This window comes from Falco biarmicus, chromosome 1 (assembly GCF_023638135.1).
Source record: "Falco biarmicus isolate bFalBia1 chromosome 1, bFalBia1.pri, whole genome shotgun sequence".
Lineage (NCBI taxonomy): Eukaryota > Metazoa > Chordata > Aves > Falconiformes > Falconidae > Falco > Falco biarmicus.
The window spans coordinates 125,928,108-125,947,518 of NC_079288.1; the positions used below are offsets into that span (position 1 = coordinate 125,928,108).

Consider the following 19,411-nt stretch of genomic DNA (forward strand, 5'->3'; position numbering starts at 1 on the left):
TGTTGAAATAGTGTCACACATTACAATGATTCAGTAATATTTGCTAGAGATAAATAAAATATTCATTTTCAGCCCCATTCAGCCTAATCTAAGCAGCTCTGTTCCAGATTCAGGTGCCTTTGGAAAAGGAATTGTTTTCCATTTTCAGTTTATTTTTATTTTCTCCAAACTGATTATTTTCTATAGAAAATACACATTGATGTATCAGTGACTGAAAAACACACCTACACATAGATGTTCTCTGATGTTCTCTGAGTTTTAGCCTTGCTTTCTGAATCAGAGAAAAACATTATCCTAGGTAAAGCAAAATATCCAGAAAGAAACATGTTGACATCAAAATCTCTCTGTAAACAATTTTATAGCAAATACTTTACAGGTAGTTGATATTATCAGCTCTTTACTGTGGGTTTTATCCACGGGATCTCTCAATTAGTATTTGCAGAAACAAATTAGCTACTGCAAAATGCTGCCAAAGACTACTTATTGCAAAAGTTTATTTGAAATTAAAAGCAGGAAATGAGATAAAGAATCGTTGAAACATAACAAGTGTTAGCACAAGTTTTATTTGTAAAATTTAGACTGCAAAACTCATGTAAAGTGAGGAACATGGAAAAAATATTTGAAATCCAATTTTACAATATATACATTTCAAATGTAACTGTGATTTGCCAGTTTTCCCCACTAGAAATAGCATCAATTGTTCCATGAGAAATGTTCCAACAATAAGTGCTTCACTTAGATTTTATTGGACTTTTCTATTAAACAAAATAACAAATGTCTTCATAGAAAACAAAATATTTGTATACAATCCAAAAAATTATACAATTTAAAGGAAAATCTCTTCTGAATAGGCAATAGTTGTTTCTTTTTCTATTTCAACTGCTCTATCCCAAAGTTAAACATGTATGAAATACAAATAATGTTATTTTGTGTCAAAATAAATTCCCCACCATTTAAAAAAAAAAGCCTTTAACTACAACTAATTGCACAGGCTTTGTGCCATTGCTAGACCTTGACTTCATCATTATTATAAAGTGGATCTTGAGCAAAGCAACAGAAATCCCATCCTTAGAACATTCAAGCTTGGTCAGATACACAATTATAAGAACGCTGATACAGCTGAACCAGAAGTCCTAGGACATTTTTTCTATCTATAATTTTGGGGACATCCTGCTAAGAGGTGAGATTTTTTTCTGGCTCTGAGAAAAGTAACCAGGGTGTCTGGAAGCTAGCTCTTTTTGTAAATAAAATACAGTTATGAAATATCTCATCTATTAATATTGTAATCCATACTTTGGTTAGGATTTTTGTGTAGTTAATTGGGAGTACCTTTGACTAAAATAATTATAAGCAAACTGTCCTTTTTTTCCTCATTTCATTCTGATCCTTTAACACATTCCAGTAAGTCCAGCAGTTAACTTAGAGATAATCACTGTGCATTGGATCTTTTATACCAAGTATCCAGAAATCACCTCTCTATATATTCTTTTGCCATAGAATGGCTTCACTGTGTTTTAGAAGCCCAGTATTCAAAGCTCTACTTTTGTACACTCCCCTGAAAATTGGAGAACTTGTGACATCGTGCACCCATGGAAACACCATACTTACAGAAAATACCTTAGCAGTTTTGCTAGTCACAATAAAAAAATAAATGCAGGTGAAAGCAAAGACAAGACTTAAAAAACAGATAGGCAAATAGAAGAATATACTTTCTGAAGAGTCAGCTTTCACTTTCCCTAACTTTACCAGTTGTCTGTGAATAGGTGAATAGTAGTAGTATATCTCCTATTATATTCGATTATGTACATGCATGCAGTATGTATTTTAAATATAGACCATATAGATTACTTTAGTACTGTAGACAGGTGTATATCCCTAATTAATAGGCGTCTATTTTGGAGCTTGACTATAATAATATTTTACAGGTAGATACTCAACATATCATACTAAGTAATACTGAGCCTAAATTTATGACGTTTTATGCAGAACAGCAAAATACAGTAAGTAATATGAAAAGAAACAGAAAAAAAACAAAAAAACCCCAAAAAACAGGAAAAAAATCAAACCCAACCACAAAACTGATATAAAAATTAAATTGTGGTCCCTCATTACTGTAATTTTCACTAATACCAATAAGGACACATGAACTATAGTGCAGAAAGACACTCCAGCCTATTTCCTGAGATAAAAGCAAGGTAAACAGGAATTTATACAGCCTTGGGAAAAAATATAAATGCCAACTTCCCGCCGAATGCTTGGCAACAACAGCCAGTAGCAATGTCACTAGGGCTTTCAAAATGGACAGCTCTCAAAACATCCAAAAACCATCCCAAAAATACCATAACCTTAAGAATTTTCAGTGATGGGTAACAAATCTAGAGTTAGACTCTTGATCTTTGTCTGATAGTAGTAGAAGTTAAAGTACAAATTGGATCAGGCTAGCTATTGGATGAAAAGAACCACTTTGGCATCTTTTGAAAGGTATGTGTTTACACACACCTGTGTTTTAATATTATATCAAAAACTGGAAAAGACTAGAACTGCGTACTTCTGTTTTAACAGATACCTTGAACTGTGTCATTATATTATCCTAGATTTATTCTAACCTTTGCTTAAAGAAAATCCATTTTCCCAGGAGGATTTTCTAAGGTAGCAGGCATCTTGTTTCTAGAGAAAGCTGATTCTTCAGATCATCTTGCCAAATCCAGTCTTTTCATGGGTCAGAATACAAACATGTTCAAGACTTCCAAGACTTTATGGACCACTCTTGAAACTCTTGGAAGAGTTGTCATCTTTATTTTATATAAAAAATATTGAATTTGGGAATTACTGATATGTGGATTGAAGCAATTCTGTTGTTCATTTCCAGAAATTATAAGTATTATTGGTGCTTCATTAAAATAAAGAGTATTTTAGAAACAATAACAATATTGACACCATTAAAAGTTAACTGCACTGTGCTAAAATTCTCACAAAATATAAAATTTAACCTGAAGGTTCTTAGATACTTTAAAATCACTACCATCTTTAGTCTAAATATAAGTTTTATGTGAAGTATTATTTTACTGTTTATTTTCACAAATTAATTAAATATAGAATTAAGCTTAAATACTTTTTATCATATAAAAGAACACTAGTCTGTCTGATTGAATGCACCACCGTCATCTTGGAATACGTAACACATTGGAAATTATTCCTCATATCTAAATTTTCTGATAGATGTGTCATAGAAAATTCATAATTTAGGAAAATTGGTATGTTTTATTGTATTAGGAATTTTGGCTTAATGATATGAAAGAGTTATGAGCAGTATAAAATCTACTGTAGTACCACTTAGCTTTTTCTCATGGTCTTAACATATTTTGTTGACACATACTATTCACATAAATAACAAAGTAGTGTTAGCAGAATGTTCAAGATTTATCAGTACAGTTAATTGTTAAATTGAAGCAAGCGTTTTAAGCATGCACCTCTACAAAAGATCTGGGTTATTTTCTTAAAGAAGATTGCTTTCAAAAATTTGCCTTTAGGGAAATACTTTGTCAAAAATTATGGGTACAATTGGTCAGTTTATGTAAATTAAGATTTTATTCCAGTTTTTAAAGTTCTCTTTAGACATCAGATCACATACTGTGCTAAGGCAGCTACAGAGGAGTGTGTACTCCTGTTTTAACAGATATCTTGAACTGTGTCATTATAGTATGCTAGTCATAACAGAATTATTCTAACTTTTCCTTAAAGAAAATCCATCTTCCCAGGAGGATTTTCTTAGGTGGCAGGCATCTTGTTGTTTATCTAGGGAAAGCTAATTCTTCAGATCATTTTGCCAAATCCAGTCTTTTCATGGGTCGTAAGGAGACAAGCTGTCAAATTTTATAAATAAACTTCTGGATTATTTCTAGCTTCTGAATAAAAGCCAAAAGGCAATGCACTCAGTCATTAAAATGTTTTGAGAGAAAAAATTTGGAGATACAGGAAGTAATTAAAGTGTCTGATAATTTTCAATATCTGAAAAAACATCCCGTCTGTTGAGGCTGATATTTTCAAGAGCAAGTGATTAAAAAAACTTGCCAGTCTTCAATAATAAAGGTCAAGTCATTTTTCTGTGTATATGAAATTTATTTTGTGAATTGGTTACTGAGCCTAACTTACAGTCATGTTTTATTTTATATGCATATACATGTCAAGTATAAAGTGGACACCGCTTTGTAAATAACATGAGACATCAAATCAATTTCGTAGACTGAGATTTCCAAACAGGCCTATAGCTAATTATGTGGGATGTCCATCATATAACTAATGTGAAGCTCACAGATTTGGCAAACTAATAGTCAATTTCAAAAATACCCATTTCACTTTTAGGAAAGTAATAATTTTGATAATTTTTGTCCAGATCTACAGTCTTATAAAATGTCCATTAATATTAATGAAATCTCTCAGTTGACATAATTGATTGCGTATCAGGTAGCTAAGTTAAAGCTTGCATCTACAGTATTAAAAATCAAGTCTGGGATCTAATTTTACCTTTTGAAACATTCTGTTTGATTTGTTCATCACTATGTGCATGCCCTAAAATAACAGAAGATACTTGATTTCCTTCGGGAAAATTCTGCTTGTTGGAGAGTAGAAAATGAGGGATATACTGAAAAGGAATCACTGAAATACTGTGCATTCTGACTCACACAACATTTTGGACTCCCCCTCCCCCACTGCAGAATGTTTTCCAGCTGAAAGATCGTGGCTGATATGGCTGATGTTAAAACCAGGTCAGATAAAGTTTCTAAGAAATAATGATTCTTTCTTAGAATAGGAAGAGGTCATATTTCCAGATCTAAAATTTAAGGGAATAATTTTCAGGAATTTCCTTATCTGGAAGTAATAATTTAGATTCTGCTTTCCTTTTTTTAATCTGTGATTTCATCCAGTGAAATTTGGATTGCTTTGGTATGATTGAGAGTAGAGTTCAACCTACATAGCTGGCTAGTCTCATAAAAAAAACAAGAAAAATCTAGGGAGTATTCATGTAGATAGGAACACTGAAAGTCTCATAAATCATGCAATTTCAGTCTGTATTTTAATTTTTTATTAGTCTAGATATCCTTTCTTACTCAGATAAATTGTTCTCTTCCTACAAAGTTAAATTTAAAAACTATGGTAAGTATAATATACAATCATTATCTAAAAAGGACAGGCTGTAATGAGAACTGTAGGTCCAAGAAATTATATGTCATCAAATTATTGAAGATATTAAACATCTGTGTTAGTTATGCAAAGTTTATCAAAAAGCAGTCTACAAACATAAAATGGAAATAGGTCAGGTTCAGGAGAATATGCTTACTTCATAGCAACATTTTGAGTAGGAAATACTTAATACTTGATCCCTACAATTGTAAAATAGTTGTCCAGCTGACCCACATTCACATTAGATGATCTCAGGACATTCTTTAAATCTGTATCAGATACAGAATCAAATATCAGATACTAGGGCGAATACATTCTTTGGAATTACAGTCTAAGAGAAAGTGCCCCTATCACAATTTACCATCTGAAGAGTCCTTACAGTTTTCATTTGGTGCCAAACGAACCATAGTCAGGGTAGATATTTTCTGTGATATCCACTCAAAATGACAAAAAAATAGATAAGTAACTAAGCTTATGCAATAGTCTTGTTCAAGATGTCAGAAATCCAAGATAAGGAACTATTTTGAAGAACAAGTTGAATTCAACAGCATCAAGTTTGAACATGCTTTGATCTTACATCCATAAACTAATTTGGCAGTCATAAGGATTTAAGTGTCATTGCCTTAAAGTATCTGTATTTGGAAAGGATAAGCAGTGGTTAACTTGAACTTTTTTACCATTTCATTTTACGTATTTGATGTTGAAATCAAGTGTTTACTGAAATAGTCATTATGAAATATGTTCTGAATCCTCTTAAGCAAAAAGGTAGTTGTTAAGTGCTAAAAAACTGGAACCTTTCCTTAAGTTTACCTAATGTAAAAATACTTCACATAGGAAATACTCATCCACAATAGAAAAATGATGTACAGAAAAATTTAAAGCCTGTGGCCTCAATAAAAACCTAAGATATTTAGGCACATTGTCAAAAAAGGAATTATGTGCCTAGACAGGATTTAGGTACCTGAGTAATTCTGAGCATTTAGATATTCTTCTGTGGAAATAAATCATTAGGCTGAATTATAGAAAGTTGTAAATTAAAATATTAATATTCTGTGACATTTAAGTTAAATGAATAATAATCTTTATACTGCTTTGGGGATGTCTTGGTAGAATACTATGACATTTTGGGGCACTAACAGGCTGAGAAATATGTCAGAGTTTAAAAAAAATTAGTCTATAGCCTTTGGAAGTAAACTTAGACCTTGTTTTCTCCTTTCATTCCTCCATCTCTTTTTACAGTTTGTTAGTACACTGCATTCCTGATGTGTATTGAGCTGAAACGAATTTTAGTGCTAGAACTTACAGATCTTTCGACAACTCCATAATGTATCCTTTTCTCATGATGAAGAAATACATACTCACACATCTATCTATCAAAGGCCACCCTGTTTTCCATCACTACGCTGGTTTAGCTGGCTGTTCCCTTTCTATGCATGGAGCACACATTGCGCCTAGCGCCTGTTTCTCTTTTATCATAAATCCCAGTCCCCACAGAACAGGAAGATATTTGTTCACATTACTTATGTTTTCAAGTAGGAACATGAAGTTCAGATTCTGAAATATGTTTGAAAAGAAAAGTCAGAGCTGTTTTTATTAGAAGGAATTCAAACTTCTTATAACACTGACATGAAACATTGCTCTCATTGTTATGGGAGAAGGTCAGTAGTTCAGATAGAATCTGTGTTACACACAGTTCCAAAAATGAAACTAAAGAAGTACTGAAAATATATTTTTAAAGCACCTTTCTCTATGCTCAGTTGTACGTGTTCATAGAATTGTGTTGGCCTTGCAGCAAAGAGACAGTGAAGGCAGTGATTTATAGAACAGCCTTATCACAACATGTATTAAAAAGTGAAAGGAAAATGTAGTCCTAGATTTCAGTCACTGCTATTCATTTTGCCTGGTTTTAAGGAGCTGTGTGTAACAGAGAGGTTGCTAATGGAGGCGTATTTATTTATAGTGGATGGGGTCCGACTAGTAGAGGGTGGGCACTCACTCTTACTGAAAAACACTCAAATATTACAGACAAAATTATGCCAGGGGAACCCTTGTAACAAGAGAGTATGCAACATCACTGCAATGCCTGAATTACAAACTTGATTTGATCATATTCTTAAATAAAAAAAAATGCGTTAATGATGTCTTGATTGGCCTTTCTCTTAGTGATATCAAACTGTGTAAGTAATAATATCATCAGAATTCTTGGACCAACACAGAATGTTTGAATTCCTCATTTTAAAATGTTATATGAACTCTTTAATATCTACACTAGGTTAAATGTTTTGTTTTCTGGGAATTATTGTGAACGTACAAAATTCTCTCATTTCATGAATTCATATTACAGTGTGCCCTACAAAGGCAATTGCTCTAATGTTTTGCCAATTTAAGGTGTTCATCATATGTGACTATTTCATTATGCCTGATAAAAAGATCTGTCATAAACAGGGGTGAGACAACGAACAAGATTTTCTAAGCAGTTGAACGAAACAACTCTTGTTTGCTTATCTAACATCATGACATCATCACAGACTGCTCTCCCTGGGTCTCGAATGCAGTGATGTGTTGCACTGTCAGTTTTCTGAGTACCAGCATATCACCTCCTCTTGGGAAAAATGGTTGCATTGATTAGGTCTTTCGTCAAACAGTAAAAAGATATATTTGATACCATGCTACAAAATAGTAATTATTTTTATGAGTGCTACAATTTATGTTACATCAACTAACAGAATTATGCAAGCATGTAGTTGGAAACCATGGCTAAGCTAATTTTAGCAGGAACTGAAAAGAAGGCTTATTAATTACTACCAAGGACCAAGCTGCTGGATCCTGTAAGTATGAGATTAATGTCTCTATGTTCCAAGATTACTTTAAAGGGAAAGATTATCCCTCACATTCTTTACAATTCCACTACAAAAATTTAACCCTATTAGCTGCTGCACAACCATCGGTCAGCTGTAGGCTCGTGTGTTCGTTCCTGTATAGTAATTGTTGAATTCTTTTACTGATACAATACGTTCATTTAAATCTATTAAAATGTTAATTTCTCAATATTTTTATGAATTAATTTTTTTTTTCAAGTTGATAAAACAGAATGAAGTGTAACCGAGAACTATTTAGAATAGGTAACTGCGACTCTAACCAGTCACTAGTAAGTGACTGGTTTTTGTCTGGAAATTGCTGAAATGAATCTCACTATTAAACACTTATTGTTTGGGCTTACGCACGGCTTGCAATATTCAGCGGTACTCAGTGCATCAGCAACAAGGTTGTGGAGCTAGGACTAGATTCACAAAAGTTTAAGCATTGCATATCTTACTGCCAAAATACCCAGCTGTGATGGAATCTGACTTGATTTACATGTCCAGCCTTCCTTAATGATGAAGAATTAGGTGAAAAACTGCAGGTAAATAGTTGAATGAAGTTGGGAAGACACAATCATATCTTAATCTAGCTATTGTGACTATTAATAATAACAAAGAGAGAGCAGCATAGGCTTTCTCTTATGCAACCAGCCAGTGTACACTCTTCAAGAGCCTTAATTTGCTGTTTCCTTGCATGTCCTAAAGCTTGAATGCTTGTTTTTTGTGTTCTGTTACCTGTCTCAAACTGGCCTAGGTGCGCCGGTGTATATCAGAATCTGAATTTCTCGTGCAGATACCATCACAGGAGTCATTATAGCACATACATTGAACAGAGTACTATGTAAAGTAGAATAGGAGCAGCAAAGACCGCTCCATTGCTGGGTGAGGCCCAGCTCTGACCCTGAGAGGATTCTGTCCCAGATGCAGACGCACAGCTGAAGGAGGATATTCATTTTAATGCTGTACCTCCCCTGAAAATCCAGACTAATTAAGTCAGGTGCCGATCTATTCCCAGCACAATACTGTTGGCTCTGATACGCAAACTAATAACTGCAAGGCCCGGCACACTGCACATTTAGAAATGCAAAGCTTTGGAGACATTTCCCTCTTATCCCGTCACTAATTTAGGTGCCTGTTTAGATGAGAATCCAGAATCCTGCAGTTAGGTGTGCCTGAGCCCTCTCATTAGAAATGGCAGTTCTGCATAATGCTCAACAATTCAGTGAGATTACACCTCAGAGACTTGGCACTGCAGTCAAAACATGCTCACAAACCGCCTTTTCCATCACCTATTAGCCAAATAAGATTTTACCTGAAGATTAAATTCAGTTGCAAGTTTACTGAGCTCTTTTGCCACCTCTTCTTGCTCAATTAAATTTTGGCCATTTCTAGGTGTACCAAAACCCCAAATTTCTCACTGCGTAGCTACCACCTCCCACAGAAACTTCCACATTCAGTGATTTTAGGCACCCTCAGGTCAGACCCTGAAACTGAAATTTTGAAGTAAATTTCAACCAAAAAAAGTTTAAATACACAGCTAGGTCATTTGTGATCTTTCTCTAACTTTTCTATGAATCTAACCCCTGAATGACATTTTATCCTTCAGTAATTAATAAAACTCCTCATAATGAGACAGAAGCTACTGACCTCACTCCAGCCATTTCTCATTGTTTTGCTTATTCTTCTTTCACCAATTAGTCTTAATGCAGGAATGAGTCAGAGGACTGAAAAATCCATAAGCTTTATGCATTTGCGCTGTTTGATTAGCAGTTGTAGAGGTCAAAGCAATTTTCTTTCTGTATGTAGTTGAAACATTTCTCCAGCTTTTGCCAGGATATGATCAGTACTTACCAAATGAAATATTAAATACTGAGGGACAATGAAGGAAGCACAACTAACCATTACTTTGGCTACTATTTACTCACCATAACATTTTGACAATGCATTTAATTTCCCTATGAAGTGACTTGGTTATTCACAGCTCCAAAAAGTTTGAGGTCTTAAAAGTACACAGATTTGAAGAAGTAAGGGAATGGGCAATCATTTATTGTGCACAAAATACCTACACCAGAAGCACAGGATACATACTCCAGTACAGCAGAAAGGGTTCACTAAGTGAAAGAGGTATTTTTATTTACTGACAATTAAAAATATTTAGTTCTGTTTAATCGTTTGTTGACAGTGACCATAGTTTGCTACAATACTCGTAGTGATTTATCAAAGTGCTGATTTTGAGTGCAGTGTAAAAATACTCTATATTTACGTGTTGAACATATTCTATTTTAAGAAATGAAATTTTCAGGTTAGATTTTGCTGTCTGTTTTACTAAAAAGTTCCTCATACTCTAAACCAACAAGTGCCATAAATTTTCAGAGGTCTGAAATTTATTACAAAGGTATGGGATATTAATCGACTCTTACTCAAGGCTAATGTATGACCATGTTAACAGGCCTGTAGAAGGTTACAACTGAGTTGCGCATTTGCTTTCTGCTAACAGAGGACTCTGGCCAGCAGAGGTCATGCTGAGTCAGTGGGATTTTGTATTCCCACTTTTCTGATGATCTCAGGTAAAGCTTCCAATAAAAACTGAAGTAATCCTTCCAACAAATACATCCCACGGCTGTGACAATATTCCTAGCAGGACCTGAGCACTTTGTTCCCTAGTCTTCAGGTTGCCGGTCATTAGTCTGCACCCTAATGGTAGCGTCTCCTAATTATATCACTCTGTTAAGCTTTTCTTTATTATGTTATTACTTTCTTCTTCTCTTTACCTGTCCACCCACACAGCACCAACTACCTCACTGGTAGATGCTGGTTTTGCAGGTCATGGAACAGAAGACCGTGGCAGTAGTAACTTCCTCGGGGCCACGCAACAGCATGAGACACAACTAGGACTGGAACTTTGCCTTCTAAGTCAAAAATGAAAATGTAAATCACCAGCCCATGCAACTTTTCATCAGACTGCACAGCCTGGCAGGTTTTCCTCAAGCACCAGAAGAAAGAAACAATCTAGGACTGCACGGGCATTAACAGACATTCCTCCTTTCACAGCAACAGCAGAGAATGCATTGGGGAAAGGGACGGGTTGATAGAAGGCTCGGAATTGTACCAAACCAGAAAGTCACATGCAAGGTGCTTCCCACTGGAACAAAGGCCGGGATAGCGGCACTGCGGGTTTCTATCTAGAAACTTCTAGAGCAGCACTCAGGAGCCGAGACCAAAGGTGGCTGCTAGCTCATTCATTCCAGGAGGCAGCTAGCAGGACCTCTGTGGAAACTGCGAGGAGAGAAAAATGAGACCATGAACTGATATAAGAAAAGGAAAAAGAGGCATCTGTGACCAGTCCTGACTGGTGAACAAGGGAGAATCGCCTGTGATGTTTTTGGACAGCAACAGTAAGAATCAAATAAAGGCTGGAGTGCAGGGGCAGAAATGCCTCCTGTTTGTTTTTAAGATTAAATATTGTGATTAACTTAGTTCACCAGGCTGACCTGTTGACTGCAAGTTGTCTTTACTATGTCTTCAACCTGAGAGAATTCACACGCCGGCCGAACAGCCTACTCACTCAGCAAGAGGCAAGGCAGCATGAAGATGTTTTAGCTAACTGTGTTTCTCATTCTGTTTAATAGAACTCATCATTTGTCCAGGAAAGGGGGAAAACTACTTTTCTTGTCCAATTTCTGATTTTTTTTTTATTATTTTTGTTGAGTTTAAAGATACTTGTCTTTGGTTTCATGCCTTCACCACTGGCTAGTAGTTAATCTAATTTTTGCTCTACGCTTGGTCACCTTACGTGGGCTACAGCCTGTCTAAAATACTTCTTCTGGGATCTTGACTAATATAAGAGATATGGAAATCAGAAAATGTCCATTATGTTTGGGATTTAATCTGATATTAATTGCTTGGAGCCCATACCAATATCAAGGAGTTCTGATCATGAAATCTCCCTTTTCTTTCATCTGTTGACCCTGGGGATCTCTGAGCACTGTTCATGTCTTCTTTGTCTAAGACCTTGAAAATTATTTAAGGAAGCTTCATTCAGGAACTATTCACTTCAACAGGTTTGGATCAACCTATATAATATCTATATATACCATAGTCTATATACTGTGTACTGTAAACTGTATTCTGTATTCTATATACCACATATCATATATATATCATATACCTTATGCAATTTATAATTCTTTTTTTATATATACCTAGTGTAAATGATTTACATAATAAGTCAATGAAACAATGGCTTTCTATATTAGCAATATAGAAATGCATGTGAAACATCTAGAATCCAAAAGACTTCCATTGAGCTTTATAGTTAGACTCCTACAGCAAGTAAATCTTTTCCTATTCTTTATGAAAGAAACTCATAAGTTTAGAACATTACATAACACCAAGTGATGCTATCTCATATTCTGATATTTTTATACTATATGAATTATTTCATTACATGAGAAGAAAATACACAAACTTACGTTTAAAGAAAATAAAGCTGTAGCTGGATAACACAATTAATTCAACAAATAATAATCCAGTACAAATTGTTTCAGGTTTGGTGTACAGCCAAAATATGCTGAAATATGTACATTATTTTTGGCAAAGCTTGAATTCAACTTGGAGCACGCTACTGGTTGCTTAGTTTTCTGTTACCACAGTTTAGCGTAACTACTGCATGTACTGAATGTAACAGATTAACACATTGTACTGTAAAGCTTGCTGGTACCCCTGCTAGAGAAAAAAAGCATCTGAGAGCTTTTTTATCTCAGGGTTTAAACTTATGAATGATTTTTGTGCAGTGCTGGCCTTTGTGGTATTCTGGGATGGTTTAGGATTCAATTAGCAGGAGTCTGCTTTGTATTCATTTTCATATAATATGGAAGCATAATACTATCTAAATAAAACTTTAGAGTTTAGTATAAAATAACCTCTTTCATAGTCAAATGATATGAGCATTGGAGAAGAGTAAACAAAAGGAAAGGCACTGAACATAGGGAACAGCTTCAGGAAACCCACTTGCATAGTATGGAAGCGTTTGGGTTTCTAGTGTGTGTATTTGGTCACCACTGAAATGTCTGTTCTTTTACTCAGGATAGTAAGATTATTCTAAGTACAGAAAGTACACTTTATTTCTACAGATTGCATAATACATCAGAGCCCTGTTCAGATTGGAACTGCAAAATATTTCTGAAGCAAAAATAATAGTTTTTTACGGGGCAGGGAGGGATGGGGGTGGGGGGTTGTTTCTAACTACATAGAAACTGGTTCTCTCTAAGGACCATTTGGGATTTCCTCCTTGAAAAATAGACGTGTATGTATAGCCTCAAACATCATTTGAGTAGCAAATGCTTGGGAGGATTTCTAAATTCCACCAAACACACTTGCCATGTTTCATCTCTTCTGAGATTCAGTGTGGCCTTTACGAGAAGATACTACGAGGGATTTGAAGGCAATCTGTAAATTGTTTTTGAAGAGGTACCAGAATACCCTTGTATCAGTTTGACCTACCACAGTTTTTAGTATCATTAGTCGGTTAATGATTCTAAAGCAATCAGGTATAAATAAGAGGGCAAAAGGACAGGCTTCTCCGGCACTTCTTGTAGATTACGTAGCTGTAAAGACATTCCATTAAAGATTACTGATAATATGTAACAGACACATAAAAATTCCTGCTTTGGTTAGCAAGAGAATTAGAAATGTTTGCTTACAGGCAAACTCAATTAACTCAGAATATATTTTCAGTACGGACTAGACACAGCTATGTTTCTATTGTGCTAAAAGTGCCTGGTGGTCAGCTGTCTTTACTTAAAAAGACAGCCCATTTCCCAACAGTTAGCACACAGTGGAGTTTAAGATACTGCCTTTTACTATTTCAGATACCACTGTGTACTGACTTGGTAAACGTAGTCTTTTAGTGTTCAACTGAGCTGTCCAAATATTTAGCTGATCAAAAATTCAGCTCTGTTTCCTTATTTTAACTGGGACATTTAGTGGTATTTATGTGGTACTAATAGATGAGCACCTAGAAAAAGTCTCCAAGAGTTTTATATTTGGAAAACCTGCCATCTTCAAAGTGGGAAGAAAAATTACAAACTATAGAGCACAGTTGTCAGCATCAGTAACTGAACAACAAAACATGTATTAATGTCAGGTCACGGATAACTCCTTGTCCAACTTATGAGATGCAGCCTTTAGAATCCATTTCATCTATCTGAAATTTATGCATGCCAAGAGTACTCAACATCTGTTTTATAAAGAGTTAAAAATTATTATTCTAGTGAGAAGCTGCTCACATGTATGTGCTTTACGTAATATTGATAATATTTTTGAAATATAATAATGAAGTTTAAATGTTGACATAAGAAGTGTGAGAAACTGCCTTGTTCATTTCTAGATGTACTATATAAAATTTATAAGTAATATTTTCTTTTTGAAAAAGAACTTTTTCTTTGAAAAAACTTTTCTAGCAGTCTCTCTGAAGCAAACAATACGAGGGAAAAATTATAAGCCAAATACAAAACATTATTCAAAAGTACAAATTAACATAAGTATAATTTGACAATTCTTGAATTGGAAGGTAAAATGTTACTTTGCAGAACCACAACCACAGCGACTCATGTCTGTTGTAGCTCCTCATTGGGAACATTGGTCTGGTGGTTATGGCAGGGAACTGTGACTTGACAGATACAGATTCAGTTTCTGGTTCTACTAGTTTTCCTGTGTAATATTTAGAATGGAATTTAAGGCTAGATTAAAAAAACAAAAAAAAACCAAAAAAAACAAACAACAAAACAAACCAAGCTTGATGCTACAGTGCTGGGCAGCTCTGTGCCTAACTTGCTTCATTGCCCCCCAGTTCCTATACATTGCATAGGAAATGATCTACACCTGGAGCAGAGCCACTTCCAGCCGGCCCAACATAAATCTGAAAACAGGAATGTGGTTTAATTCAAACCCTTTTCCTATATTTAGGTGTTCTTCTCAGTGTTGCAGAGAGGTGCCTCCTCCCGTTCAAATGTCACAGCCCAAGTCCTACTCTTCAGATAACTGCCTGTATCCTTTCCAAACCTGTCTACAAGAGGCGATAGTGATGCCCTCACTTTTGCTTTTATACGGTACCTTACTGGTTAAAGCACTCTCCTAAGATAAGAAAGGCCCAGATACAATACACTATTTTGACTGAGAAAACGGAAACTAAGTTCTTTCAGCCTTTTAATCTCTGTCCTAATGACCAACATATAGGTCATGAAAAGATAAGTACAGTTTACATCCCACATATTTAAACTACTCTGTGTGTGTGTGTGTGCGTGCGTGTGTGCGTGTGCGTGTGCGTGTGCGTGTGCGCGTGCGTGCGTGCGTGTGTGTGTGTGTGTGTGTGTGTGTGTTGAGGGGGGGGAAGAAGTTTAGATCAGAGAGAAGGTCACAAAAGTAAGCAGGCCTTGTAGCCTGGTGGTAAAGGTCTTCAGCTAAAGGCAGCAAGATAATAAAAACCATTCCGCTAAAACTTGATCCCTAGTTCTGTTGTCTCTGGAACAATTTTCTTTCCCTATTTCCATTAAACTGATCACGTTTGACAAGAGATTCTACTATGGCTAATGGGGGTATAGAGGCTACAGCAGTACAATGTGCAAGATAACAAGGGTTTAGCACAGGCAAGTTTTGCAGTCACATGTACTCGTACAGAATATGGGTAGAAACTACAGATAGAAACTGTATTTATACTGCATCTTGAAAAGAAGTGAGAATTCATGATTCTTGCTGGATCCAAACCATCTCTTTAGGCTCTTTAGTGACAATGTTTTATCAAATTGTTATGGATCTCTTAAGTTCATTCTACAAAACATATTGTCTACTCATCAGTGAGAAGCTTAAGGATGGAGAGGAAGAAAATGAGGCAGACAGGTCTCAAAAAGATAAGGACTTCATCAGTTGTTGACTCAAAATCTCTCTAACTTGGAAATATTTAGTGTTTTTTATTAGATGTTTCTTAAAGGCTTGCAAAAGTTTATTTTTAATCACAGTATTTTGATTCATGCTGTTTTAGCACGAAGCAGTATTTATACTGCTGTGGTTTTCCTCTCCTTTTCCTACTAATACTGTTCAACAAATGTTCACTTACCTTGTGCTGATAACTAATAAACTCCAGTAGACCATAGTTTTGTGGTTGGCAACAGTAGCCTAATCGGACAGGTAAGCAGTGCAATCAATAATGCTTTGCTAGCAGCATGGGAATACTTTTAGAAGTATGTACCAAAAATATCTGGCAATTGTTTATTGAATCCAAATTCTTCCGTTAGAGACCAAATTTGAAAATGCAGGTTTGAGTAATGAAGGATACTCCACAGGACTGAACTATATGTCTGGTTCCTAAAACCAAAAATTTTTATTATAATATTGACACATCCAGGTGTTTTTTCCCTGCAGACAGTTTTTCTGACATTCTGCATTAAGCTGCCTTCCACATGTCTTTCGTTTGGGTCTCAGTCAAATAATTGCATGTCCTTAGATACCAGAGCAGTCAGTGGGGATGCAGGTTGTGTTCTTTGCACTTCACAGAAGCACATCAGCTCCTTTTAAAACTGAGCTCATTGTTTTCATTACTTATTACATCCAACTTAAGTGCAAACTGAAATGCAATAAAGAAGAATGTATACAATCAATTTATTCTGAAACTTACATTTTTTTCTTATTGTTTTAGAGAAGGGGTGGCTGCAACACTTAAAATTATTGAAGCTTTCCAATTTACTTCTGTATACTTTTTCACATAATAGCATCATATATAAACTCCACCTTTATTAAACATACCTATGCTTATGGTTATACATTTCCCTCTTTGCTCCAAAGTAAGTGTTTGGTTTCTTCCAATCAGTTAATTTGTAGATTTCTATCTCCTCTCAGCATTAACTCACACATGTATCTTTTTTATAAAAAAAACCAAACCACGTTTGTCATGACATCTATGCCATATGTGACAGTGATAAGCATCTTATGTGATGTAGTTGTTGATCTCTGTAGTTGACATGATCTGTTAATGAGAATAAGCAGGTCTATAAATGACAGATACAAAGGATCTGCAACTTTATTAAACTATTATAGGCACAGGAAAGCATAATAATCTTATCTAGTACTGCGCAGCAGTTCCAGCGTTGCAAGTTTCCTTGCTATTGCAGATAATTCAGGCTGCTCCTATCATGTTTAGGATGTTTCAGGCCCAGAGCTTATAATGGGGAGGGGGGAAAAGGTTGTTTTGATTCCCACTTCCTTCTATCTGGCTGTCAAGGTAAGAATGCCACAAAGACATAGATAGGTTTTCTACTACTACAAACAAACACGGCAAGGTTTAGTGATCCAAGAGAGGTTTTACTTGTCCAGCCGAATATTGCTCCCCTCTCGTCTATGGTTTGTAAGATTACAGTAAACCACAAAGAACATATTTCTCCTTATAAAAACTACTACTTGGTAAATGCATACTTTTGAAATTTTATATCAGCATTAGAAGTATTATGAAAACCTAAAAATTTTTTTTTTTGTCTAAAGTCCCTCAAAATAATACTATATTCTTTGTTGACTCTTCATGGCATTTATCATCTTTCTGTGCAGTTGCTCTGTATTGCATGTGAAAACTGAACACCAAAAAGTTCTTGTAAAGCTTGAAGGTTAATGGCATTAGTCTGCCCCTTGACTATAGGAAGCTGTCTATCTAATTTAAACTGACAGATGTGCTTTTACAGCTGGAGCACCAGAGAGATCTTTAAGTTTTGGCCTTCTGGGAGAAACTAGTGGGTAAAATAGCAAGAAATGTCATTGAGTAATTTTTCTAGAAGAGATTGATCAAAGTTTGGAATGTGTCCCATCCTGAGAAGCCCCAAGAATTCACAGGAGTCTCCCTAAAGCAACCTTTTTTGTTGACTGAAAACTCAACTATACCAAAAGGAATATGTTATTATTATTGTGGAACCTTATGATTATTCTAATATATAATTTCATCCAAACAATAGTTACTAGTTTGATGGCTTTAGTGTATTTGACAAAGCCAGTGAATAATTGTCTCTTTATATACAGCTCTTCCGGGGGTTTTTTGGGGTTTTTTTTTTTAGAATGATAAATATATGGGCAAAACTTTCTTTTACATAATTCGAATTTTAATGGAATAATAAGTAATATGTAAGTTTTGGTGGTCAGAATTCGAGATCTTAAAAAATGTCAAACTAGCCATTTTTCCATAGAAGTTTATTTACATTAAAAAAAAACCAAAGCCAGTGATTTCTGCAAGGCTTTCTAATCTGCATTTCATCTAAGAGTACTGAGGTAAATTCTATCTAATAATGGCTTATGTGAAGTAAGAAAGGGAGTCTTTTAAACCCACTTTTAAGAAGTTTAAAAAATTTAGTTTAAGAAGGGATTTCCTACATTTGTGAAAGAAATTATACAACATGTTGTATATTACAGCAGAAATGTCTTTGTTGACCCAGAAAATCGCTTGCACTCCTGTAATATCCTAAATATGCACAAAACCTGCTCTGGATTCAGGACTGTTCACATCATAGAATGAAATATTGCACATTTTAGCTTCTAAAAGTGATCTCCAATATAGAATGTTTGCATAAATAGGGCTATTCCAAGGGAATTTATCATTACAACATACTTGAAACTTAGTGGATTCAAGAGTCATTTCCTCATTCTTTGTAGAAAGTGAAGAAAGTGGTGCAAAAAAGTGCTACTGTTGATCTCTGAGGGCTAGCACTGAATTCCCCTGAGATAATACACAGATAGCATCTAAAAGTTTGTTTGGAGTAGGACTGCACTGAGGTCACTGTTCAAGACAACAAACTGTCTGCTGCATTCTCTGACCCTGAAAGGTTAGAGTTTAGGAATTTCCTGGAGAGATTCTGTTTGGTCTAACATTTTTATGAAAGTATCAAGGGGATAGTTAAGAGCAATAGTAAGGTTATTTTCCCCAGAGCTGTAAAACTCTTTTATCTACCCAAAAATACTTTCAGGGACATGCCTGTTAAGTCTGTGTGAATGCAGAGGAGAAATCAGAAAAAGGAAACTTTGTTTTTTGCAGGAGTCTAAGAACACACTAAATGTTGGGGTTTTTAAAATAGTTTTATATTTGTCTCTCTTATGTTTACACTCTCTTACGTTTACAAATTGTACCACATGAAAAAAAGTTCTTTATCACTTACTTATTTTTTTACCTGTTTTCATGTACAAAACTCTTTCAAAAAATGAGAGAAAAGAGATACATATTTTTAATTGATGTAATGAATTTGCTAATGATGTGTCCTGACAAAACAGCTGGACACAGCTGACTGGACTCTTAAAGATACAAGTATATTCATGACAACCGAGAGGAAGTCAGAGGGAAATTA

The 19,411-nt window shown here is 35.1% G+C and overlaps 1 long non-coding RNA gene across 1 annotated transcript in view; it reads left to right on the forward strand.

Moving 5' to 3' along the window:
- Nucleotides 1-13,240, forward strand: part of LOC130143632 (uncharacterized) — a 99,820-nt gene extending 86,580 nt beyond the window's left edge. The window contains exon 3 of the long non-coding RNA XR_008819817.1: nucleotides 10,866-13,240. This is a non-coding gene — a long non-coding RNA (uncharacterized LOC130143632). The remainder of the gene's footprint in view (nucleotides 1-10,865) is intronic.
- The last annotated feature ends 6,171 nt before the right edge of the window (nucleotides 13,241-19,411 follow it).